The 27426-nt window shown below is 44.5% G+C and overlaps 1 protein-coding gene and 1 pseudogene across 1 annotated transcript in view; one reads left to right on the forward strand and one right to left on the reverse strand.

The window, feature by feature from the left end:
* Positions 1–27426, reverse strand: part of LOC126334820 (uncharacterized) — a 1262774-nt gene that overhangs the window by 416344 nt on the left and 819004 nt on the right. The window lies entirely within an intron of this gene.
* Positions 27133–27250, forward strand: LOC126337244 (5S ribosomal RNA; annotated as a pseudogene).

A 27426-nucleotide genomic window follows, 5' to 3' on the forward strand; every position in this document is an offset into this window, starting at 1 on the left:
TACTTTAAAGTTTGTGTCTTTCTTATCTGCGTCCAATTAGAATGAAATGAACAATGTTTTTGTCTTGGTAACTGCTGGATATGAAACAGTAGCAGAGCATATATATTACAAACTGTGACATACAAGTGACACCTTGTATGACCGTAATTGTAGCCGATCTGTGTAGTGGTAACCCTGTCAGACCATAGAATGTATAGCAAAGCACTATCGAGAAAATTCAGTGAACCAGCATTAGAAGCTGACTTCAGGACGATTCCACTACCGCCAACGTACATTTCACGAAGGACCAAGGAAATAAGACAAGAGAAAATAGACCTCTTAAGGAGACTTGTTGACAAAAATGTTCAAATGTGTGTGAAATCTTATGGGACTTAACTGCTAAGGTCATCAGCCCTAAGCTTAGACAGTCGGCCGGAGTGGCCGTGCGGTTCTAGGCGTTACAGTTTGGAACCGAGCGACCCCTACGGTCGCAGATTCGAATCCTGCCTCGGGAATGGATGTGTGTGATGTCGTTAGGTTAGTTAGGTTTCAGTAGTTCTAAGTTCTAGGCGACTGATGATCTCAGAAGTCAAGTCACATAGTGCTCGGGACCATTTGAACCCTAAGCTTACACACTACTTAACCTAAATTATCCTAAGGACAAACACACACACCCATGCCCGAGGGAGGCCTCGAACCTCCGCCGGGATCAGCCGCACAGTCCATGACTCCAGCGCTTGCTTGTTGACAGTCGTATGCATTCACATGTAGACGTAGGTGTTTTTCACATGGCATTACTCAGTGGGGAGTGAACCCTGGAACACCCTTCAGTGCAACGATGAAGCGGAGGTGAGCGGGATACTCTCGACAGCGGTTAATGCTCACAGGGTTACCTAACCTCAGCGACGGAAACCCGCCCGCTGGAAGCTCAAGGTGACACCAAACCGCATAACGCGTTCGTCCACATTGGAGGCAGGCAGGACGATGACGTCATCACCGTCCGTCGACCTGCCGTGGCGCCTGCCGCCCAGCCACAGCAGTTGCCTATCGGGCGTTCACAGGACCATTTAGCTGCAGCTCGTTATCTGCAGGGTCGGGGCATTGTGCTGGTTAACTCTGGTTCCACTAGTGGTCTCTTTCCTCGTGCCACACAGTGGATGTGTCACTACTGGAGACTATAACGGACTGCGGTACGACAGTAGGGCACTGTAGCTCAGAAAGGATGACAAGCGAACATAGCAACGGCAAAAGTGGACCGTATCAATTCTAGCCAAGTCCTTGGACTGGTCTTGTTCGTTACTGTGGAGGGCAGAGCTGGTTTCTGGTAACTGGGAGACGAGAGCTTTTTCCAGCCTGGAGACAATCCTCCTAAATAGGTTGTGATTTAGACCTACGAGGACGATTGATTCTTTCCCACAATGGCAAATGTTTCTCTGCTCCTGTTGGAGAAAGTGATGTCACCGCCAGACACCACGCTTGCTAGGTGGTGGCCTTTACATCGGCCGCGGTCCGGTAGTATACGTCGGACCCGCCAGTCGCCACTATCAGTGATTGCAGACCGAGCGCCGCCACACGGCAGGTCTAGAGAGACTTCCGAGCACTCGCCCCAGTTGTACAGCCGACTTTGCTAGCGATGGTTCACTGACTTCTACGCTCTCATTTGCCGAGACGATAGTTGCTATGACCTAACAAGGCGCCATTATCAGTTTCTATTGATATTGTCAATCATGCACCGTCAAGAGCGACGTTCGTCATTAATATTAAGTTAAGTATTCCGCCAGCTACGTCCGTTTTTCTAAACTCTAATTTCCTGGTCCTATTCCAGACCTCACGCCAGCCGGCATGAGCTAAAACGCGTGCCTTTCGGCCTCCTCTAGGAACACGGTGTTGGCAGTCCTGCCAACCACAACAGAGAAGGCTCTCGTCAGCATCCCACGACACAGCTGAATCTGTGAGGACGAGACAGAAGGAATGTTTCGAAACGTTTGAGGTAAATCACCTAGGGTTTATTTATTCAACATAATACAGGGTGTGCATAATACCTTCCAGATATCTAAATAGAGTTAAAAACTGTAGCCTTATATACTTCCGGTTAGTAGCATCACGTAAAGTAACTCAATAAGTTCTGCACAAAATAAACTTCTACATGGGCTCTTTTCGGAACCTATAAAATGTCTAGACGATACAGTATCTCAAACCACGTCGCTGCAAGCAAGTCTGGGGTGATGGAGACTATTGCATTCAAACTTCTTATACGCGGAAGCCACATAGAGGCGAGGCATATACAGTGTTTTTCTCAGAGCCCCACAGGAAGAAAGACAACGCAGTTATGTGTAGATATCGCGATGTCCACTTGGTTACTTAATCGTGTCCCATCCACTGCTATGGAAATGTTCGGTCCAGAAAGTAACGAACATTTGGGTTAATATCAACGGTCGAGATCGCAGTAATATTTGTTTATTTGCCAGTTTCGGCTAATGTTAAAGCTATCTTTAGAATTTTTGGCCCGCTATGACCGCTGTTGGCGGGTCCTCGGTTTTCTCGTAATGCCACGAATGTGTACGATCGTGGGATCAGGAGAAAACTGAGAAGCCGCCAGCACCAACCACAAGGGGCCAAAAATTCTAAAGATGCCTTTAACATAAGCCGACATCGGGAAATAAACATTATTTCTATCTCGACTGTTGACTTTAACCTAAATACAGTACAAGATCGCTGTTCTCCGTGGACAATGTTGTCTAAATTTATCAGTAGCGGACATGTCAACTCCATTGTGGTGGTTCACCACCCAGCTGGAGGGTCATAAGTGGCTGAGTGACAGCAAATTTCTCAAGCATGTCCGGTTAATGGGTTCCTGTTACTGTTTGTTCGACGAAGGAAAATGGCCAATTATGCTATCTTTCAGCAGCGCACACCACAAATTCACCATTTCGGTGTTCCTGACATGTTCCGGAAAACTGTGGGGGTATTCAGAATACCAGATGCGAATGATGTACTGATTAACATACCTATATGTGTGAAGTTTTCTTCGTCAGAGAAAACGACATTTCGAGGCTGGCTAGAAATTTTTCAGATCCGGTCCAATATCTCAACAGCAAATTTGTGGGGAAGCTACAAGTCGTTTCACTCCAATGCTTTCACTATTTAAACTTTTTAAGTGCGCAAGCCAAGTCGTTTAATCAGCACTACTGAGAGAGGGATGCTTGGCTCTCGTGACACAGAGTACTGAGTTTGATGGGCATCTTTGGAAGTTCTCTGATCTAATTTATTATTTCATCAAGTGTCAGTTTTCTGCCGGAACCTGATTGTCTGTTTACATGCCCATATCAAGCGATAACTCTCTTAACATCTCGTGGCTACGTTAGAAATTCACGCTGCAAAATTTGTTTGGACCTCACTGGGTGATTTCCGCTTTCCACACGATGCACTGGGCTTTCTTTTGAGATGCAGACATATCTGGCAATTATTTAGCACCTTAAGCAGAACAAAAGGAATCGTTAACGAAAAAAATCTACTCAAAAGCTTTTGAGTTGCTTTACATGATTGCGTAAACCGCAAGTATCTGTCTTCCAATTTTTTTGAAACCTGAATTTGGATATCAAGGAGATTTCATGTGGACACACTGTACACTGTACTTTAAGCAGTACTTCCTTGAACGATTTAACGAGATCACTAATTTGCGTTGGTTTCAAGGAACAACTCAACACACGCGTCAGGGGCGTATCAGCAGAGTAAGTGAGCCAGCTCAAGCACCTGTTCAGTTCACAAAATGTCGCGTGTTCTCGCTCTTCTGTGAGCCACTGCGCTGTAACGGCACAGAAGGAGAGGGCGTAATGTTAATAAGCTGGTGTGTGGGCGGCAGACGAGGGCCAGCTGAAACGGGATCTGATGTAAGCTGTTCAGTGGACCTCGAAATGTAAAGTGAGCACGGAATGGCAAACCCCATTAGGAGTACAAAACTGAGACGGGAAGATTAACCTCCCGTCGACGACGAGGTCGTTAGAGACGGAGCACGAACTCTGACAGTAGCAGGATGCGGTTAGATATGGGCAGTGTCCTTTTTAAAGGAACCATCCGAGAAACTGCTGTAAGAATTTTAGGATAACCTCGGAAAAAATCGTTGTGGCTGCACGGGGATTTGAATAACTGTCTTCCCCAAAGCCAGTCCAGTGGTTTACCGCTGTGCTACATCAGTGGTCAGGCACACGTTCATCAACAATACGCTGCTAGAGGAATGCAGCGCTCCGCTACATCAACTTGCCAGTCTCTGTTTACAGTGTTGATTGCGGATACTTTCGCACAGTAGATACCAATCCTGTGTAGCGTGCAATAGTAGTGAGGCTTCAGTGCAAACAGTGGACGCACATTTGGTAACACATTTTCTTGTGAAATGCGTCTCCGTTCAGTGTACAATACTGGAACGAAACAGAGCTAAATGTCGGCTTCCAGAACAAATTATCCTGATGAGCGTGTCCGGACTTAGCGAATGAACGCGGTGAAGGTGATGGTAGCTGGTCTGCGGCGATTGTTTTGCTAGGTCGCAAAATGAGTTACGAAAACCTTTTATGGAACAGGACGCTTACCACTCTCCGACCTTATGACGATGTTGCTCTCTACAAAATAAAGATTACTGTATCGTGGTTCAAGTAAAATCAAGAGAAACTTATGACCTGATCACAACCTTAATGGAAGTTAAATGGTATTTTTAACCCAATCTAGATTGTTAACTGCTTGGCACAAAGTCACAGGAAAAAATGATAAACTAATAGAGGTAAGCCGTACTCGAAAATGAAATAGGCATTATATTCCACCACAGCGTTTCTCTCATATCCACTAAGCACATAATTCATAGATGACCAAAAATGCATTAGATATACACAATGTCCCACTTGAAGTTGTATTTTCTTGGCAATCGGACTGTGATCTTTTGCTGAAGTTTAGAATGCAACGCCACGAAGACTATATGTAGAACAGATCTTTCGAGACCCTGAAACAGGTCACAGACAGACTGTAGTCTCAGCACGTTCAACGTACCACAAAGTTAATTTCAAGCCTTTGATGAGGGTTTCGAGAGACGGGGAATATACATCATAGGTCAGTGCGAAGCCGACCAAAATTAATCACTCCACAATAAGACCAATAAAAGTAAGTATAGCGTTGTTTTACCAGACATGGGCCTGTGGGATGCGGTATGCCGTTGCATTCTTCCAACCTTTGAACTGTCTTACCTAACCAGGTATGGGGAGACCTACAGTATAAACTGGATTGCAGACCACTGTACAACTTGGCATTTTTCACATTAACAAAGTCTAGAACACAAATGGTTGCTTCAGGAATTACACTTATCTCAAAAACCGCGATTTTAATTTTTTTAATTGGATCTATCCAGCAGTGTGAGGGCTCCCGGTCTCGGCAATGTATAGACAGTCTCATTTATTAAGAAGTCAGCACTAACGAAACTGGATCGTAGCGAAAGTTGTGCACTTCAATCATGAAACCCTTATCAGTTTGCGGAATGGCACTCGTCGCATATTCGTCAGGAGGGAAACTGATATCCACTATAACCACAGGAACATTGATTGTGAAGGGAGAGCAATTTGTAGTGCTTGGAACTAGATGGGCGCGCTGGGCATCACATTTTTCGTAATGGACGGAGGAATACAGTTGCCCTTCGTAAGTACAATACACTTATACATGTATACGCACAATTTTTCAAAAATTGTAGTTGGTCCAGACTGCCTCTATTGCCCATCCGCAACGAGCTGCTCCGGGTAGCGAATTTTTCAAACGTGGCGCTCTCAGTCACGTGCACTAACCAGCTGGGTTTGCGGATCTGAATCCTGTAGAACATGTGCGGCAACCCATTGGGAACGAACTACTGGCTACCAGCCGCTGCGGGGCTTAGCGTAACTCGCTCTCAGGAATGTCGACTGCCACTGTAGTCCGATTTAATAGCTAGCTGGACTGCTCCCACCAGCAGTACACCGATAGAATCTTGGCATCGTCCGCCCCCTTTGTGTTGTTACTTACGCCGCACAAAGCATTGTCGCTGACATTTCTCAGGTAAGAAACTTTTCTGGACGCCAAAATTAGCGAATGTAATGCGATACGCAGCTTCGGCTTCCCGAGCGAAGTATTTTGGGAACCAATGGCAAAAAAGTTCTGGAGCGTGTTCAGTATCTTTTGAGGTTTAACCTAACGAGTTTACAGCTGTTTCCAAGACAGGAAAATTTCACAGGTTTTAAAAATACTAACGTAACTGTGGACCTAATTACACCGAAGAACAAAAAAAAAAATTGTACACCTGCCTAATATCGTGTAGGGCCCGTGCGAGCACGCAGAGGTGCCACAACACGACGTGGCATTGACTCGACTAATGTCTGAAATAGTGCTGGAGGGAAATGACACTGACTCCTGTAGAGCTGTCCATAAATCCGTAAGAGCACGAGGGGGGAGAGATCTCTCCTGAACAGCACGTTGCAAGGCACCCGAGATATGCTCAATAATGTTCACGTCTGGGGCGTTTGGTGGCCAGCGGAAGTGTTTGAACCCAGAAAAGTGTTTCTGGAGACACTCTATAGCGATTCTCGACGTGTGGAGCGTCGCATTGTCCTGCTGGAATATCCCAAGTCCGTCGGAATGCACAATGGACATGAATGGCTCCAGGTGATCAGACAGGATACGTGTCACCTCTCAGAGCCGTATCTAGACGTATCAGGGTCCCATATTTCTCCGATTGCACACGCCCCACACCATTACACAGCGTCCACCAGTTTGAACAGTCCCCTGCAGAAATGCAGGGTCCGTGGATTCATGAGGTTGCCTGCGTACCCCTACACGTCCATCCACTCGATAGAATTTGAAACGAGACTGGTCCGACCAGGCAACGTGTTTCCAGTCGTCGACAGTCCAATGTCGGTGATGAGGGGCCCAGGTGAGACGGAAGGCTTTGTGTCGTGCAGCCATCAAGGGTATACCAGTGGGCCTTCGTCTCCGAAAGCCCATATCGATGATGTTTCGTTGAATGGTTCGCACGCTGACACTTGTTGATGGCCCATAATTGAGATATGTAGCAATTTGCGGAAGGGTTGCACTTCTGTCGCATTGAAAGATTCACTACAGTCGTCGTTTGTCCAGTTCTTGCAGGAGCTTTTTCCGGCCTCAGCAACGTCGGAGATTTGATGTTTTACCGGATTCCTGATATTCACGGTACACTTGTGAAATGATCGTACGGGAAAATCTCCACTTCATCGCTACCTCGGGGATGCTGTGTCCCACCGCTCGTGTGGCGACTGTAACACCACGTTCAAACTCACTTAAATCTTTATAACCTAACATTGTAGCAGCAATAACCGATCTAATAATCGCGCCAGACACTTGTTGTCTTATATAGGTTCTAAGCGCTTCAGTCCGGAACCGCGCTGCTGCTACAGTCGCAGGTTCGAATCCTGTCTCGGGCATGGATGTGTGTGATGTCCTTAGGTTAATTAGGTTTAAGTAGTTCTAAGCTATGGGACTGATGTCCTCAGATGTTAAGGCCCATAGTGCTCAGAGCCATTGGAACTATTTTCTTATATAGGCGCTGCTGACCGCTGCGCTGTACTCTGCCTGTTTATATATCACTGCTTTTGAATACGCATCCCTATAGTAGTTTCTTGGCGCTTCGGTATAGATCTAAGAACAGATTTTTGGCATGTTCAGACAAAGAATTTTTCTTTTGACCTTAGATGTCAGATATAAACTGATTTGTTGTGACTATAGAGACGTCTAGCCAGCCCATATTTTGGACTCTGTTGAATTCCAAATGATCTGTGAGTTTTCTGTAATTCCAGTTCGTGCATCTTTCTGATTTCTTGACTACGGTTAACTTCTGGGCATTGCAGTAGCAGCAAAAGGAGGTTTCACACACGTATTTGGGGCAAGTGCAGTAGGTAACATGTTGTACGCGAGAACTTTATTTCCAATAGCGACGGCTGCTGCTTTTCAAAGCCCTAATCACACGGTTGTCCTGGGGCCAGCCATTACGCAGTGAGGGAGCTGCTATTAAAGCAGCCGTCGCGCACACCGCCGCAAAGAGCGCACGCGACTGCAGGCGGCGCGCACCTTGTTGTCCGGGCGTTCGGCCCGCGGCAACCGTGGCTGGCGGTCAACAGGTGGCCGCAGCCGGGCTCTGCCCGCGGAGGCTGCGGAGTCTGCGCACAGCTGCAGCTGCAACAGGTGCGCGCGTTGGGCAACCTCTGGCGCCAGGGACCGGCCCCAAGTCGGCCACCGGCGAGCGGCACCAGCAAGAGGCGGCCACCCGCGTTTCACCTGCCGAGCCGAGCGGAGCCACTACACAGCTGCTCCCAAGTGAGACGAGGCGCGGTGCGGTGCGGCTTAAGGACACACAGGATCTCAACACAGAGCCAGCCGTTCCTCTGCTGTCCTTGCGCCTCCGAGCAAATCTCCAAGTCTCCAGGCCTCTCTCGCCTGTCTCCCTTTCTTGTTTCGTAACACACCGCGCCCAAGCGCGGCGCTATCCTCCTTATTTTTCTGTTTGGTTCTCTGGACCACTTACAGGCATGCTACTGTAGTGATCTCACCGAACTCACCTTCTGCAAGAGTGGGGTTGAAATCCCAGTCCCGCTGTCGTTATATACGAGTGTCATTCCAAAAGAAATGCACACTATTTTTTTTAAACCATTTTTATTATACATGCTTGAAAGTTTTACAGTGTATAATACATCCTTTAGGAACAATATTTCCATTTCTCCATATAATTTCCATCCTTCTCAACTGCCTTACGCCATCTTGGACGCTGGTCTGTGTACCTGCACGGTAAAATTCTGGACCAACCTGTTGGAGCCACTGTTTGGCAGCGTGCACAAGGGAGTCACCATCTTCAAACCTTGTTCCACTAAGAGACTCTTTCAGTTTCCCAAAAATATGGTAGTCACATGGAGCCAGGTCAGGACTGTAAGGCGGGTGTTTCAGTGTTGTCCATCCGAGTTTTATGATCGCTTCCATGGTCTTTTGACTGACATGTGGCCGTGCATTGTCGTGCAACCGCAAAACATCCTGCTTTGGCCGGTGTGGTCGAACGCGACTCACTCGAGCTTGAAGTTTCTTCAGTGTCGTCACATACGCATCAGAATTTTGGTAGTTCCACTTGGCATAATGTCCATAAGCAAGAGTCCTTCGGAATCTAAAAACACCGTAGCCATAACTTTTCCAACAGAAGACATGGTTCTGAATTTTTTTTTCTTGGGTGAATTTGCATCATGCCACTCCATTGATTGCCTCTTCGTCTCTGGTGAAAAATGATGGAGCCATGTTTCATCACCTGTCACAATTCTTCCAAGAAATTCATCTCCACCATTCTCGTACTGTTCCAAAAGTTCGCTACATACCGTTTTCCTTGTTTCTTTGTGAGCCACTGTCAACATCCTGGGAATCCACCTGGCACAAACCTTTTTTAACGCCAACACTTTCAGTATTGTGCAAACACTTCCTTCCCCTATCCCAATGTAGCGTGACAATTCGTTCACTGTGATGCGTCTGCCAGCAGTCACCAATTCGTTAACTCTCTGCACATTGTCTGGAGTGTGTGCAGTACGAGGCCTGCCGCTGCGGGGACAGTCCTCAATATTGCCGTGCCCGCTTTCATCACGTAACCTGCTTGCCCGCCGACTAACTGTACTGCGATTGACAGCAGCATCTCCATTAATCTTTTTCAACATCTTGTGGATGTTTCCCGCTGTCTGGTTTTCACAGCACAGGAATTCTATGACAGCACGTTGCTTCTGACGTACATCAAGTGTAGCAGCCATCTTGAAGACATGCTGTGACGGTGCCACTCACGGGAACAGGTTGAACTAAGTTTGAAAACAAGCGGGAAGGGTGTATCTACACACTGTAAAACTTTCACACATGCAGAATGAAAACTGTATTTTTATAAAAACAGTGTGCATTTCTTTTGGAGTGACCCTCGTATGTTATTTGTGATTTCCATAAATCACTTTCTGCGAATATCAGAGTTTATAGCTGAACGCTCCTGAGAAGAAGCCTGTGAGTCCACACCTTGTAACAAATCCATTTTAGCCATCAGATCTTTTAGATTACCTTGCTGCCTCTGGTTTCCCGTCCAATGTATGAATAAATAAATAATGCGAATATGAGGATAATTTTTTCACCAAGGTTGATTCCTCATCTTCTCCAACCGTCCTAATGTGAGCCTTGACGTAAAGTGAAACTACAGGGAAGCACCGTTCTCGATACATTTATTTGTTAAGCTTCATTTAGCAGAAGAAGTACATAATTATTACCAAGGAATCAATAATTATTAATGAGGAAGAAAAAAGTCTCGTACCCAATTCTTCGAACGCAACGAGAGAACTGAAGAACTAATAACTCCAATCTTGCAGTTTCAAACATGGCTGTTTCTCAGCAAAAGTATATTACTTTCATATCTGTGTTACACAGCCAACCGGTTGCAAATAACTGTTTGGTACATTGACCTAGGGGGGACACCGAGTGAGAATGAAATTTTGAGAAACTGTAAAATTACATTGCGATAAAGCAATGGTCAGAATTTGGAGCAACTATGCTAAAGTCAAAAGCAAAATACGTGACAAAGCTGGAACATGTTTTATTTTATTTTTGACTGTAGCATGTTGCTGTTGTGGTCTTCAGTCCAGAGACTGATTTGATGCAACTCTCTAAGCTGCTCTACCCTGTGCAAGCCTCTTCATCTCCGAGTAGCTACTGAAACCTACATCCCTCTGAATCTGTTTACTGTATTCTTCCTTGGTCTCCCTCTACTATTTTTACCACCCACGCTTCCCTCCAGTACTAAACTGGTGATCCATTGACTCCTCACAATGTTCTAAATTCTGACCATTGCTTTCCAGCAATGTAACTTTACGGTTTCTCAAAATTTCATACTGATTACCAAACAGTTATTTGGAGCGGGTTGGCTGTGTAATTCCTGTGTTTGAACTCCAATCTTTATTCATACGACGTAATTAGCGCTCTCGACAGGGGCTCTCAATTTCATTCCATATTTATAGATTTCCTGGAAACTTTTGACACAACTTTTCTCACAAGCGACTTCTAATCCGATTTCTTGTCTATGGAGTACCGCTTCAGGCCTGTGCGACTGGATTCGTGATTTCCTGTCAGAAATGTCAGTAGTAATGTTTTCAGTAATTTACGGGAAGTCTTCGAGTGCAACACAAGTGATATCTGACGTTCCTCAAGCAATTGTTACAGGCTCTCTGCTCTTGCTGATTTACATAATGTGTCTCAGGAGGAATGGCCAGTATTCAGGAATGTAATGGGAATGACTATTCGAAGCAAAACAGTCCAGTAAACATAGGCTGTAAAATGCACACCTTAAGAGAACACGTGATCAGTACAAGAAATGTGCTTCGAATGATCGTTCCAGTCATATCCCCAAATATTGACCATTTCTCCTGGGACACCCTGTGTTAGCGATTTTGCAGACAGTGTGAACACCCCTCCTAGATTATTTGCAGATTATGCTTTCGTGTACCGTCTAGTGAAGTCATCACAAGATCAAAACTAATTGCAAAATTATTTAGCCAAGATATCTGTATGCTGCGGAAAGTGGCAGTTTCTCTAAATAACGAGAAGTGTGAAATTGTCCACATGAGTACTAAAAGGAATCTGATACATTTCGGTTACTCAAACCTAAAGGCTGTGAATTCAACTAAATACTGTGGGAAAGCAATTGCGAATAACTTAAACTGGTGCGATCGCATGGATAATGTTGTGGGGAAAGCGAACCAAGGACTGAGGTTTATTGGCAGAGATGGTAAGATGCAACAGCTCTACTAAAGAGACTGCCTACTCTACGACTGTACGTCCTCTGCTAGAGTACTGCTGCACAGTGTGCGATCCGCATCAGGTAGCAATGACGGAGGACACTGGGAAAGTTTAAAGAAGGGCAGCTCGTTTTGTACTACCGCAAAACAGGGGAGAGAATACTACAGGTATGATACGTGAGTTGGGGTGGCTATTCTTAAAGCAAAGACAATTTTCGTTGCGGCGAGATCTTTTCGCGAAATTTCAATCGACAACTTTGTGCTGCAAATATGAAAATAGGTTGTTGATTCTCGCCTACTTAGGGACATTCGCAACGAAACATATTTCGGTGCTCGTGTCTCCTGCGTGCTATTCGAGGGTGGAACGGTAGAGAAATGGCTCTATAAACCCTCTGCCAGGCACTTAAGTATGCACTTCAGAGCAGTCATGTTGATGTAGTTATATACATGGCTGTAGTTAGGTCCCTATAAAAAACTGTGATCATCATCGCCACGGTAATGTAAAGGCTATGCTTTGTCGATGCAAACAGTCTTCTCTATTTTGTGCTGTCCTCTTCACTTATAGATAATTTTCACAATTTTCTTATCTTTACTAAATCTGCTGTTTTCTTTCCCAAACGTTTTCCTTTCAATGAATTTTAAAAAAAGTTGTGTGAAAAAAAGTCCAAAAAATTCGTTTCCACTTTTGAAATTGTTTCTACATGGTTTTTCTGTTCACTGGTCGTTTTCAAATAACCTTCATTGAATTCTCTTTGTCTTTCAAATAAGAAGAGAGCTTACACCTACGCAGATGGTTTATAAAACCTCTCTTGGGATATGTTTTCATCCGTCGCGCGTTTTCGCTTCCCGCGCCCGTGTTCCCGGGTTCGATTCCCGGCGGGGTCAGGGATTTTCTCTGCCTCGTGATGACTGGGTGTTGTGTGATGTCCTTACGTTAGTTAGGTTTAAGTAGTTCTAAGTTCTAGGGGACTGATGACCATAGACGTTAGGTCCCATAGTGCTCAGAGCCATTTGAACCAATCATCCGTCGCCATCCGTTTATCTAGATAAAGCTCTTGATCTGATATGGAACATACTGACAAGCTGTTTGCAGTCTCATGGACAAGAAAGTATTTGTGTTTCCGAGTTTGAAAAGTACGGAGAAAGATAATAGTCAGACGAAACGTGCGTCACGCACGTAACTAATTCTGATAGTTCTAGTAGCACGAAGGAGTGCTGAAAAGTACTGTCTCCGAATTTTTTACTCTGTTCTCACTATCGGCTCAGATATTACATGTCTCGTGTATTACTCGGTCGAGATTCCTGCTCCGGTAACGCAAGTTGCAACTCTCTGCCGCTAGAGGGCTCCGAATTGTAGCGTGTAACATAGCGATGTGTAACGTAACTACGTCGCTGCGTGAGAAACAGCATTCTAAAATCGAGTTTCGAATTCGAAGAGTTTGCCCACACATGGAGCCCACTCTCCTTCAGCATGACTACCAAACGAAACACGGGCGCTGCGACATCTGCAAGAATCCAACGTCTTGGGTTCATGCCCCATCTGATTTTTATCTGTTTCCAAAACTTCGGAAAGTTGCCCTATTCGTCTGCACAGAATTTGGACATAGGCACATTCAGTTTCTCTCCACACTGGGCTGTAAATAAGACGCCACATGCTACCAAAAATGGTTCAAATGGCTCTGAGCACTATGGGACTTAACATCCGAGATCATCAGTCCCCTACACCTTAGAACTACTTAAACCTAACTAGCCTAAGGACATGACACATATCCATGCCCGAGGCAAGATTCGAACCTGCGACCGTAGTGGTCGCGCGGTTCTAGACTGAAGCCCCTAGAACCGCTCGGTCACACCGGCCGACACTACTACAAATCTTCTCAGTATTAGTGTGGACGTTGACAGCAGCAGCACTGTTAGTCTGAACATTGATGGCAGCTGCAGATATGAAACACCACTATGGTAACGCCTATGATGAAGACGCGAGCAAACGCTCTCGATTTGATATTGGTAATACTGGAGGAATGCTCTTGAATGGATTGTCTGTCTCTTCTGCGTGTGTGTGTGTGTTTTCCTTGTATATAGCAACAGCAATTTGTTGAGTTTTGTTCTACTTTGTTACAGATAGCAGCTCATCGTCTTCACATACGGGGGACAGCACATTAGATGATCTAATGGAAACATCGAGGACTTCACTATGATAGTTACGAAGCGGTGCAAGTAGAGGTGAGGTCTTGGCTTCATCAGCAAAGACATAAATTTTAAAGTAACATTATCAGCAAACTGGTTTATCTTTCAGAGAAATGTGCTCATCACCCAGGGGTGACTATGTTGAGAAATAAATGCTCAGACATGAAGAACAAAGATGTAGAATATTAATAAAGTTGTTTTATTGAAAAAGCTGTAAGAGTTTTCTCAAAAGGAATTAGGAGGCTTGCTTTTCAGCACGCCCTAGTAATTGCAGTAGAGGTGTGATTGTTCTAGTAAATTTTGGTTCCTACAAGCCTTACGGTAGGAGTACTACTACTGCTGCTACCACCACCACCACCACTACTACTACTACTACAAATACTAAAGAACTATCTTCCCCCTGCAGCCAGAAACTGGCTGATGGGACTACAGGATCAGCTCACAACTACAGGATTAGCAGTAAATTACATGTTACAGATTCAACAAATAGCATTAAGTGTCTCTAACAGGTCAGGTGCTGTAAACGTTTGCTAGCACAGGCTTTCGAAAAATCCCGAACGGGATACAGCCGAACTGAATCCTTACACTACTAATGTACAGTTACACTCAACTGCACGCCTTCGTGCTTAACTAAACCACAAAACTCTCCGCAGTGTCTCGCAGAGCGAGGGAAAGTGAAACTTGGTGATCTGTCGTCAATTATGGACATCAATATCAGAGAATCAGTAGGAATTTCCTGCATGCCGTTCTTATGTACGAATGCTCCACTAGTAAATGGAATCTTTTTAAGGCTTGCAGTAATCTCACAGTTACAGTCTGCACCTCTAGGCTTTGCTGTCTTCAAGTTTCATTGTTAACCATCTGCTCTTCTCCGTATTGTCGCTTCGAATTAATTCGCAACTGCAGATAGGCAACCCAGCGAACAGATTTGTAAGGAGGGTTGCTGTCTCCCCTTCCTGGACAGTTCGAGTCGGTGAACCGTGAACAGGCCGGCACGGTAGCTCAGTATGTTCGGTCACAGGGTTATCCGCCCTCTGTAAGCGAACAAAATGGGATTTTAAAAAAACTATTGCCGTCTGCTGCGTCATACTGAGAACATGTAATGTTGGAGATGCCCTGTCCATGATGTGTCTGTATGCCTTGCTGTTTTTGCGCAGTTGTCTTTTGAATACCTGGATGTACATGGGAATAACGCTGTATGTCCAGCTATTTACAACTATGGAGAACGAAATGGCGGGAAATAATTTTTCATAATTTTACTTATAACTATGAGATTAATTAAAAGAAACATAGTGAAAGTGTTAAGCTCGACGCCCCACTTGGTACTTCTTAGTAGGTTGTTTGTTGGTACCGGACATGACACTTACTGTACCTGACCACAATACCAAAAACAAATATCCACATTGAACAGACACTCGCAGCCTTTCAAGTCGTACAGATACAAACCTGACACTTCGTTTCAGTTTGGATATAGGCCCATGCGAAATTCTAATAGAAATGTTCGTGGGAACTCAAATGGGAATCCTTTCAACAAACGCATTATATTTAATTCTCCCGTAAGTCTGTTAGGGGCATTTAGAGAACCTGCATTCAGAAGAAGATTGTGCAGTCATTATGCTGCAACAGTCGTATTTATCGTGTAGTGATCACGAGAATAATGCAAGAGAGAAAAGCGCATATAGAAGCATATTGACAGTCATTTTTTTCCGTCGCTCGCCATGCTTATGGGATAAGACGGCGATCAAATTGGTACGAAGTACTCTCTGCCATGTACTATACAGTGGCCTGTGGAGTATACATTTCTTGTGTCAAACGTGTGGAGGTGGTATGTCACGTCCTGGATAAAAATTTTGGTTGAAGACAAAATGTTCGTTGATACTTCCCAGAGACTCTAGGCGTCTTTTTTTTCCGCCGAGCCCTGGGACGAGAAGCGCCTACCAACCAAGCGCGCTTCATCTGCATATTACCCTCCTCCGTAAGTTGACAAAGTGTTTTTCAACGAGAAAAGCTTAAGAATAAGTGTTTCTAAAAGGAGAAACATATTTTAGAAGCTCTGCTTGCCCCGCTTCATGCAGAACAGATGACTAGATTATATACACTACTGGTCGTTAAAATTGCTACACCAAGAAGAAATGCAGATGATAAACGGGTATTCATTGGACAAATATACTATACTAGAATTGACATGTGATAACATTTTCACTCAATTTGGGTGCATAGATCCTGAGAAATCAGTACCCAGAACAACAACCTCTGGCCGTAATAACGGCCTTGATACGCCTGGGCATTTAGTCAAACAGAGCTTGGATGACGTGTACAGGTACAGGTGCCCATGTAGCTTCAATACAATACCACAGTTCATCACCACTGGCGTATTGTGACGAGCTAGTTGCTCGGCCACCATTGACCAGACGTTTTCAGTTGGTGAGAGATCTGGACAATGTGCTGGCCAGAGCAGCAATAGAACATTTTGTGTATCCAGAAAGGCCCGTACAGGACCTGCAATATGCGGTCGTGCATTATCCTGTTGAAATGTAGGGTTTCGCAGGGATCGAGTGAAGGGTAGTGCCACCGATCGTAACATATCTGAAATGTAACGTCCACTGTTCAAAGTGCCGTCAATGCGAACAAGAGGTGACCGAGACGTTTAACCAATGGCACCCCATACCATCACGCCGGGTGATGCGCCAGTATGGCGATGACGTATACACGCTACCAATGTGCGTTCTTCGCGATGTCGGCAACCACGGATGCGTCCATCATGATGCTGTAAACAGAACCTGGATTCATCCGTAAAAAAGACGTTTTACCATTCGTGGACCCAGGTTCGTCGTCGAGTACACCACCGCAGGCGCTCCTGTCTGTGATGCAGCGTCAAGGGTAATCGCAGCCATTGCCTCGGAGCTGATAGTCCATGCTGCTGCAAACGTCGTCGAATTGTTCGTGCAGATGGTTGTTGTCTTGCAAACGTCCCCATCTGTTGACTCAGGAATCGAGACGTGGCTGCACGATCCGTTACAGCCATGCGGATAAGATGCCTGTCATCTGGACTGCTAGTGATACGAGGCCGTTGGGATCCAGCACGGCGTCCCTTATTACCCTCCTAAACCCACCGATTCCCTATTCTGCCAACCATGTGTTAATGCTCTGAGAAGCTAATCATTTGCATATCACAGCATCTTCTTCATGTCGGTTAAATTTCGCGTCTGTAGCACGTCATCTTTGTGGTGTAGCAATGGCCAGTAGTGTATATAGCGAGGCATGGTCATGGATATGTCGAGTTGGGAATATGGCCCGGCCAGAAAGCGTGTCCGGATGGGCGACGGCGTTTATAATTTTATTAGGCTTAGTCAAACTTTTTATTGCAGCACGGTTTACTGGGCAGTATTGTGCAAGAACTGTCAGTTTCTGGAAGGGATGTCGTGGAGGCGGAGGGTCCCCAGTAGGTAGTACGGCTCGCAGGCGGGGGTCAACGACCCATTCCCAAAAGCTGGCGCAGAGCGAGATGGCCGAGATAGGGGACGTGAGCGGCCGCCGTGTGCTTTGGCGCCAGACCGCCTGCGTGCCGCAAAGGCGACGTGCGTCCGTGTGTGTGTGTGTGTGTGTGTGTGTGTGTGTGTGTGTGTGTCAGTGCTACGCCCATCCGCCTCGCAGTCTTGTCCTTCCGCTCTGGCTACGGCTTTAGGGCGCGGTTAGTGTTCCGTCTATTGCTGTCAAGGTCACAGCTGCAGACAACCTGTCCTTCAGGTGTCAGGACGACACGTGGGCGATGATTCTCGACAACGTCTCCGTATTTTGCGTTTAACAGACAAACTGAGTTTCAGAGCTGTAAAATCTGGGAAAAACAGTACGACCCACAAATTAAAATGATTGCCAATTTTCTGAAAAAGATCACGATATGACAGTGATTTCAATAAAAAAATAAAAAAGAGGAATGTGCCTAAGAAAAGAGTTTTATGAAGTAAATAATAACAGAAAATGTACATAAAAAAGCAATATTTTGCCTGCAACTGTGTAGTCGAATATTGTGCTCCTCTACTTTTCTTTATATCCCTCGCTCACTCTCTCTTTACAATTCTTAATTTTTAATTCCCTCCTCACTTGTGGTTACTCGACACTTCAATTCTTTTCAAGTATCTTCGTATGGAATACAAATTCACACTTAATGGTGTTACCTACCGGTCGACAAACAAAGACAGATACACACAGCTGTTCTTCAAATCAGTTCCAATGATGGAAGAAGGGAGTTAACAACAGTGGAAGAAGGAAGTTACTATGACAGATGAACGGAGTTCAATATAATAACATATGCCATACTGACGGACACAACAAGTGACTTCTCACATATTCATTTTAAAGTAGTCATGTGAAAGATGGAACATTCTCTAACATAAAATATATTTCTGTCTCTCCTCATGCATTCCGAACCACACGCCAAGGTACCAAAGGAAAATCATTGTGTAAAGAAGACGTTTCTTATCTTGAAACATGTTTTACAACACATTCAAGTAATATACTAACAAATCGTGACTGGTAGCGGTTACAGGGAAACAAATTCATTAACTTTAATAAATTGTTATGGTCGAGAAACAAGCGATATAGTTATAGACAGTAGGTTAGTGTTATCTAAGTGCAAAGTGTTATTGCTAATGTTCTGGTGACGAATTTTCAGGCTAAGAATATATTTTGTGGATGCACTCGGGGATGCCAGAATATCGGGCTATAAATAAGATAAACAACAAACTTGTTCGCAGTTCACCGCCAGTGACAGTGGGAGAGTAAACGACCATATGGATGGTAAAGACAGCATACTGAATTGGTTCCGACAGAAACACGTCACAATGAACCTGTGAACCGAGGCAGAGATTTTACTACGTCAAGCGCATTACACGAGAATATATCGTATGTAATATATAGAAGCAAGTAAATAACTGTTTCGTTGATCATTGATTGGACTATAACGACCGCCACTGGTGTGATCAAAAGTATCCGGACACCACCAAAACCATACATTTGTTTTTCATATTAGGTGTATTGTGCTGCCACCTACTGCCAGGAACTCTATATCAGCGACCTTAGTAGTCATTAGACATCGTGAAAGAGCAGAATGGGGCAACCCGCGGAACTCACGGATTTCGAACGTGGTCAGGTGATTGGGTGTCATTTGTGCCATACGTCTGTACGCGAGATTTCCACACTCCTGAACATCCCTAGGTCCACTGTTTCCGATGTGATAGTGAAATGGAAACGTGAAGGGACACGTACAGCACAAAAGCGTACAGATCGACCTCGTCTGTTGACAGACAGAGACCGCCGACTGTTGAAGAGGGTCGTAATTTGTAATAGGCAGACATCTATCCAGACCATCACACAGGATTTCAAACTGCGTCAATATCCACTACAAGTACTATGACAGTTAGGAGGGAGGTGAGAACACTTGGATTTCACGGTCAAGCGGCTGCTCATAAGCCACACACCACGCCCGTAAATGCCAAACGACGCCTCGCTTGGTGTAAGGAGAATAAACAATGGACGATTGAACTGTGGAAGAACGTTGTGTGGAGTGACGAATCACGGTACACAACGTGGCTATCCGATTGCAGGGTGTGGGTATGGAGAATGTCCGGTGAACGTCATCTGCCAGCGTGTGTTGAGCCAAGAGTAAAATTCGGAGATGGTGGTGTTATGGTGTGGTCGTGTTTTTCGTGGAGGGGGCCTACACGCCTTGTTGTTTTGCGTGGCACTATCACAGCACAGGGCTACAGTGATGTTTTAAGCACCTTCTTGCTTCCCACTGTTGAAGAGAAATGCTGTGATGGCGATTGCATCTTTCAACACGATCGAACGCCTGTTCATAATGCACGGCCTATGGCGGAGTGGTTACACGACAACAACATCCCTGTAATGGACTATCCTGCACAGAGTCCTGACCTGAATCCTATAGAACATCTTTGGTATGTTTTGGAAGGCCGACTTCGTGCCAGGGCTCATCGACCGACATCGATACCTCTCCTCGCTGCCGCACTCCGTGAAGAATGAGCTGCGGTTCCCCAAGAAACCTTCGAGCATCTGATTGAACGTATCCCTGCGAGAGTGGAAGCTATCATTAAGGCTAAGGGTGGGCCAACACCATGTTGAATTCCAGCATTACCGATATAGGGCGCCACGAACTTTTATGTCATTTTCAGCCAGATGTCCTGATACTTTTGATCACATAGTGTATATCCTAGTGGGCTACGAGCAGTTATTACATTCGGTCAAAAGTAATCTCTTACTTCCATTATCTGGACACCCCTTTTTGAACAGCATGTAAATATGATCTAAATAACAAGAAAACATTTGTATAAATTGTGATGACCGTTACTAACACAGCCCATGATGGAATACTAGTTCGACAGAAGGACTTAGATTATGCCTCAGTTGCTATTAATTTTTGTGGTAACTATTGTTACGTTCCTTCCTCTGGCAGGCACAAACGTACTTCGAATGTCGCCTCACCCACATAGCTTATACTGAAGTTCTTCTTTAATTACATCCAGGACATGTTCGATACGATGAGTGATTGGGCTGCTGTTTGCTGTTTTCAGATTGAATTATTTTGCCTTCATCTGGTTTAGTGGTGACTTGATTTTAAAATATAAACTTTTTCTGGCTACAGAGGACGAAGCAGCCGCCACATGATGTATTTTTGTAGCTAACAAGCATTTTAAGCAAACATCACAGAATCTCCATTAACTAACCTCTCTAACCTCTTACGAACTGCAACAATATGCAGGTGTATGACTGGAGCCTGACATTGTTTTTCCAGTGATATAGCGTATTTGACCACCACTTATTTTTATGACTGTGATGTCCGAAAGATGTGCATGTAAACACAAAGCGCATAATCGCAATAACATTACGACCCTTTCCGGCAATCGGAGCCCCCTTTGGTACTGTGAGGGCAGCACACAGTATAGACATCGTTGGAGTGAGATGTGTGTGTGTGTGTGTGTGTGTGTGTGTGTGTGTGTGTGCAGGCTTAAGGAACCCCTATTTTTTGTAGCCGCTTCGGAGAGAGCGAGCCACCCTCGTCCTAACGATCACCTCTGAGGTGACTACAGCATTCTTGGGTAACAACCCCTCGTTGGGAAAATGGGATTTTAATGAAACCTGTCAAAGAAGGTGTAATTAATTACCATACATCACAACACCGACGACCCCTCTTCTGTCGTACTTTTAACGTTTAACGGCGTCTGCCACGAAATTTGATACCACAGAATGCGGGGCAATTTGTCTAAATGATGAAGGATTCTACAGGGCGCGTAATAAGTTAATTACTTTGGACGGCGATGGTGTTCCCAGAATATACATGTTTTAATCACAAATTATATTTATTAATAGAAGAGTCTTAACAGACTCTTTATTAATTGAGGTCGATTCCATATGGAGGTGCTCTGGAATGCGATTAAACTTTAGTTGAAGATATCCTTAGCATGCCCTGGTCAAAAGATGATGCGTTAATGTCCAACATTAGGGGATGAAAATATGGTAGCCGTTCTTGCGTTCAAGCAGACAGCCATATCCAAATGGATTGTTTGTTGCGTAGTAACGATTCTTTCAATACGGCAAAAGCAAAATTCGATTATAAGTGAAAAAAATCAGCATCGTGGAAATCTCTTGCCCTCCTGGTCCCCTCTCCCGAATCAATCAAACAATCTTGCCCTCCATTCGTTATCAGACAGCGTGAAGGATACATCAGTACTCTGTGAGCCATCCCTTCTTCTTTAAACATTTTACTATATTGTAGATCTCTAACTAACCTACTTTTTGTGTGCACGTCACGTTCCTGAACACGTGTTTAATTCCATATCTCTCGAAATTACGCCATATATGGAGTAAACAAGTGTCTGCATCTGCCTCTATACTCTGTAAATTACCTTTAAGTGAGCGGCAGAGGGAGCTTTTCATTGTGAAATACATTAATGTATCTTTCCGTTCCATTCAACGATGGGTAATCAAAAGAATTATTGATTATAAGCGTCTTTATACGATCTTAAAATATTACTTGAGTCTTCACGATCTCTGTGAAGGGATACGTAGCAGGTGAAGAGTACAGTAATTTTAATTCCGCCCTGAAAACCGGTATTCGCTATAGGAGTATGTGTTAGAAACAATGTGTGGAAATACAGAATGGAATGATGGAATAGGCTCGGTTGTAGGTGCAGCAAATGACTGCCGTCGATTTGTTAGCAAAATGCTGGCACATTATGTATTGACGGGAAAGAAACTTGTTATGGATTAAATGTACGCTCGATGTAGGAATACTTCATGTGTTTGTGGAAGCCGTGTCACCTAAGACTAAGAACGTACAAAGAAGGGTTGTCCGGATGGTTTCGGGGTTGTATGACTGACGGGAGAGCGTAACGGAAATGAAGAACACCCAGGAAAGGCGGGCACCTGTAGAAAAGCTCATATGTCGCAGTAACCTATCGGATTAATTCAGAGAAGGCCGATTTGGACGAAAATTACTTATCGCTACAACACGGAAATTTGGACACGAAACGTCTGCTGTCGTCTGAAGATGGGGCCAGACCCAAAACCTGTACTGCCAAAATAAATCGTGGATTAGGGAGAATGTATCTGGTCGCTGAGCTTCTTCTGATCATTACATTGTATTAGTTTATTTTCGCCAAGTGCAGGACCCCAGAACCGATTATATTTTTACTTAAATTTATCCATGTTATATGGATGTTATTTGAGGGCTGCGACTATATTGTAAGATTTTTGTAAGTAATACATACTGCAACAGGTACTTGGAAGTAATAATATAACTTCTTTAAAAACGTCTCCAGTAATGATAGCCTATTTCATTGAAAAAAAAAAGGAAAAAATTGTCTCTACCAGCTACTCACCTAATATTTGCCATGACACAGTTACATCTAGATACAAGTGTTTCATATTCATTGTATACTACTGTTTTAGCAAGAGAAAGATGTTTAAGTTAGCTCTTAGGTCTTGTTGTAAACAAATAATAGTTTAACTGTTCACTTGTGACGTACTTGCTACTGTACTCTGTCTGCCAGAACAGGAAATTACCAACAAAAATGCAATTAAATGCTCTAATAAAATGACTAACCATGCTTATCCCATAAAGTAGACACTGTAACATATTTATCTTCTGAACAGGCGTCTTTATCGACTCTTTACGTCACTGGGACACACACCAAAAGAAGCTAACCTTGCTTCATATTAATTACATTGTAACAATAACAGTAAATAGACAGATGATACCAGCATGCCACCTAAATGTGTTATGTTAATAAAATGTTAGTAACAGATGGCTGTGGCAGTTTATATCATTTCATAAAAAATATTGTATTCTGCTGACATGGCAGATAGTTTTAGCGTTTACAAGGTAATTCACTTCTCATCCGCAAATCTGATGCGCGGCGAACGTCTTGCCTCTCCCGTTTCTCGCACACTTTTGTGTATCAAATCATACTGATCGCTGTAGCCGGTTCCATTCATCGTTTACTGAGGGAGAAGACCGATGTTGAAAGTTAAAAATCTAAGAGGTCACGTGGCTCGTAAGCTGTACCAGCGAAGCGAGCCACACGGGCGCAATGCGCACCTACTGTGTCCGGCGATCTTATCTGAGGGAGCCCTGTGTCTCCCTCTGGCTACATGACGGAACGGCCCATAAAGTGCAGTTCAACAGTTTTATGCGTTTAAACACGTTACGTTTCTATTAGGCAAGATCGAACTCTTCCTGTAGCGGTTCCCTTCTAGAGATAACTCTTTAGGGTACGAGATTTGGTATGCGATAAGGTGATGAGTCACTGAACTCCCGAGCCTTCCGTGACGCAGGTAAGAATTAAGATATTACAAAGATATGTTAACAAAGCAACTGCTTATAACGTGGGAATATATGAACATAAGCTTTCAGATGAGAAATACAGCTGACAGGAATGATTCAGCTGTTGTGTAGTTTCCAGCTACATGCATACCTGTGTAGCTAAGGTCGCTACTGCACTGTGAGCCATTTTCACTCTTGTTTGTTCGCGACTGTGAACTATACTCAGCTACATGTTTATGGGCGCAACCAGTCACGTCAATTACTTATATGGACAGAGCACTACTGTGCTACTGATGTCAGTTCTTTGTTTAGCAACACTTGGGTAGATTCAACTGATGCATAGATCACGATGAAATGCTTGGTGTTTTATGAACACAGTAAACAATGTGTCCATATAACGCCAGGCGTTGCTTCCTCATGAACTGTGCCTCAGTTTCCTAAGAGAGTGAAATACTCGTTCGTGAAACGACTTTACAGGCAGCTACAGGTACCACACAAGTGAAGAAAGTTGCCAGACAATATATACACTGCCAGTGCGTTCAAATTTTTTTAAGAAATCAATGTGTAGGAGAGTACTAGCGCTTCTCAGTAATGATCTGAAATTTCAACGAAGATAAAAACAACTTGGCCTTTCCATACAACGAGACTCAGGCGACACAACTAGAAACCTTTTCGAACCTAGAACCACTCTATGACGGAAGGGCACTAAAAAACGTGGGCTGTGCGAAGTAATGGAAGAATAATTGGGATACCTAGATTTCCGTAAAGCGTTCTGCCCCACTGCAAATTCTTAGCGAAGTTCCGAGCCTACAGATTAGGTTGCCAGATATGTGAGCGGCTTGAAGACTTTTTGTGTAACAGAACCCAGTACGTTGTCCTCGATGGTGAGTGTTCATCAGGGACAAGGGCATCGTCAGTAGTTCCCCAGGGAAGTGTGATGGGAGCAGTCTTCTGCTCTATTTACATTCCAGATCTGACGAACAGGGTGTGTGGCAATATGTGTCTGTCTGCTAATGGCGGAGCGATGTACTAGAAGGTGTCGTCGTTGAGTGACTGTAGGAGGATGATTTAGACAATATTTCTAGTTGGTGTGATGAACAGCAGTTTGCTGTTAATGTTGAAAAATGTTTTAGTGCAGATGTGGAGTACAAACAAATGTATAACGCCGAATACAGTATTAGCTGTGTACTGCTTCACACAGCCACGTCGATTAAATATATAGGCGAAAAGGAACGAGCAAGTAGAGTCGCTCGTAGGGAAGGTGAACAGTCGACTTTGCTGCATTGGAATAATTCTAGGGAAGAGTAGCTCATCTATAAAGGAGACGGCGTAGATCACAAATGTACGACCCATTCTTGAGTACTGCTCGAGTGTTTGGGATCTCGACCAGGCCGGATTAAAGGAAGCCATCGAAGCCACTAAGAGGCGGGCTACTAGAATTGTTACCGGTAGGCTCCGTGAACTCAAGTAGGAATCTGTAGAAAGAATAAGATGTTCTTTTTGCGAAACACTATTAAGCAAGTTTAGAGTACCGGTATTTGTGACAGCCTGCTAGGGCCAACATACGTCACTGGCTAAGGCCGTGAAGACAAGGTAAGAGAGATCAGACTTTGTACAGAAACACATAAATAATTGTTTTTCCCTCGCTGTGCTTGCGGCAGCAACAAGAGCGAGAATGACTAGTAGTGGATCAAGGTTCCCTCCACCAAGCACCGTATAGTGTCTTGAGGAGTATGTACGTAGAGTAAACTGAAGAGCCGGTCGGAGTGGTCGTGCGGTTCTAGGCGCTACAGTCTGGAGCCGAGCGACCGCTACGGTCGCAGGTTCAAATCCTGGTTCGGGCATGGATGTGTGTGATGTCCTTAGGTTAGTTAGGTTTAATTAGTTCTAAGTTCTAGGCGACTGATAACTTCAGAAGTTAAGTCGCTTAGTGCTCAGAGCCATTTGAACCATTTGAGTAAACTGAAGAGCTCCACGCAAACAGATCTTAATTTCACAATATATGAATGATCTGTATGGTAAAGTAAGTTCCATGAGGCTTTTCATGGATGTTGCTGTTGCATAAAGGGAAGCCGTAACACTTGAGAAATGTAGCGAAATGCAGGTAGACCTGCAGAGGGTCGACGCTTGGTGCAGGGAGTGGCAATCGACAAGCAACGTAAGCAAATATAACGTACTGATGAACAGGCAGAAAGATCCGTTACTACTGTACGATTACACAATTGCAGAACAATAACTCCAAGCATTCACATCCATAGAATATCTAGGAGTACGCGTACACAGCGATTTGAAGTGGAACAACCACATAAAATTCATCACAGGGAAGACAGATGCAGGACTGAGATTCATCATAAGAATCCTCAGAAATTCTACCCACCCACAAAGGAAGTAGCTTACGGAACTCTCGTTTGTAAGTTTGAGATCTTTACCTGATACAATTGACAGAGGAAATAGAGAAGATCCAGAGAAGAGCAACACATTTTCTTAGAGGTTGAGTAGTAAGTGCGAAACCGTCAGGGAGATGCTCAGTCAACTCAGTGACAAATTCTGCAAGGGAGGCATTTTGTATTACGGTATGTTTCGCTGATAAAATTCCGAGAATGTAGATTCCTAGATTAGTAAACCAAGATATTGCTTCTCCTACGTATATCTTGGGAAAAGAGCACAACGATAAACTGAGAGAGATTCAAGCTTACACAAACAATCGTTCTTCACACAGAACGTTCACAGCTGGAACGTAAAGGTGGAACAGCGATAGTAGTACATAAAGTAACCTGCAGCCGGCCGCTGTAGCCGAGTGGTCTTAGGCGCTTCAGTCCGAAACCGCGCTCCTGCTACGGTTGCAGGTTGGAATCCTGCCTCGGGCATTGATGTGTGTGATGTTCTTAGGTTAGTTAGATTTAAGTAGGTCTAAGGGGACTGATGACCTCAGATGTTAAGTCCCATAGTGCTTAGAGCCATTAAAGTAACCTCCACCACACACCATAAGCTGGCTTGTGGAGTACTGATGTAGATGTAGACCTTCGAGTGTCTGCCAATTCAAATTTTTCACCACTTTCGTGACACGCTTCCTTGGTCATCATTCGCGCTTCCATTGTTTGGACACGTCTTTGGTATGGGTACCACTCACTTCAGCAGTATTGTAGAATGGCTTGCAATTTTTTTTTTTTTATAAGTGGTGCTCTTTGTAGACTAACTGCACTTTCACAGTGTCCTGTCAATGGACCTGTTTATCTACGATTGGCCCAATGTGATCATTCTATTTATATCAGCACGAATTTTTCCCCTCAGGCATCTGTATTTGGCAACGGCCATGCCGCAGTGGATACACCGGTTCCCGTGGGATCACCGAAGTTAAGCAGTGTCGGGCGTGGTCAGCACTTGGATGGGTAACCATCCAGGCCGCCATGCACTGTTGCCATTTTTCGGGATGCACTCAGCCTCGTGATACTAATTGAGGAGCTACTCGACCGAATAGTAGCGGCTTCGGTCAAGAACACCATCATTACGAACGGGAGAGCGGAGTGCTGACCACACGCCCCTCCTATCCTCATTCTCCCTCCCCTGAGGATGACACTGGGGTCGGATGGTCCCGAT

This window comes from Schistocerca gregaria, chromosome 2, assembly GCF_023897955.1.
Source record: "Schistocerca gregaria isolate iqSchGreg1 chromosome 2, iqSchGreg1.2, whole genome shotgun sequence".
In the NCBI taxonomy this organism is placed as follows: domain Eukaryota; kingdom Metazoa; phylum Arthropoda; class Insecta; order Orthoptera; family Acrididae; genus Schistocerca; species Schistocerca gregaria.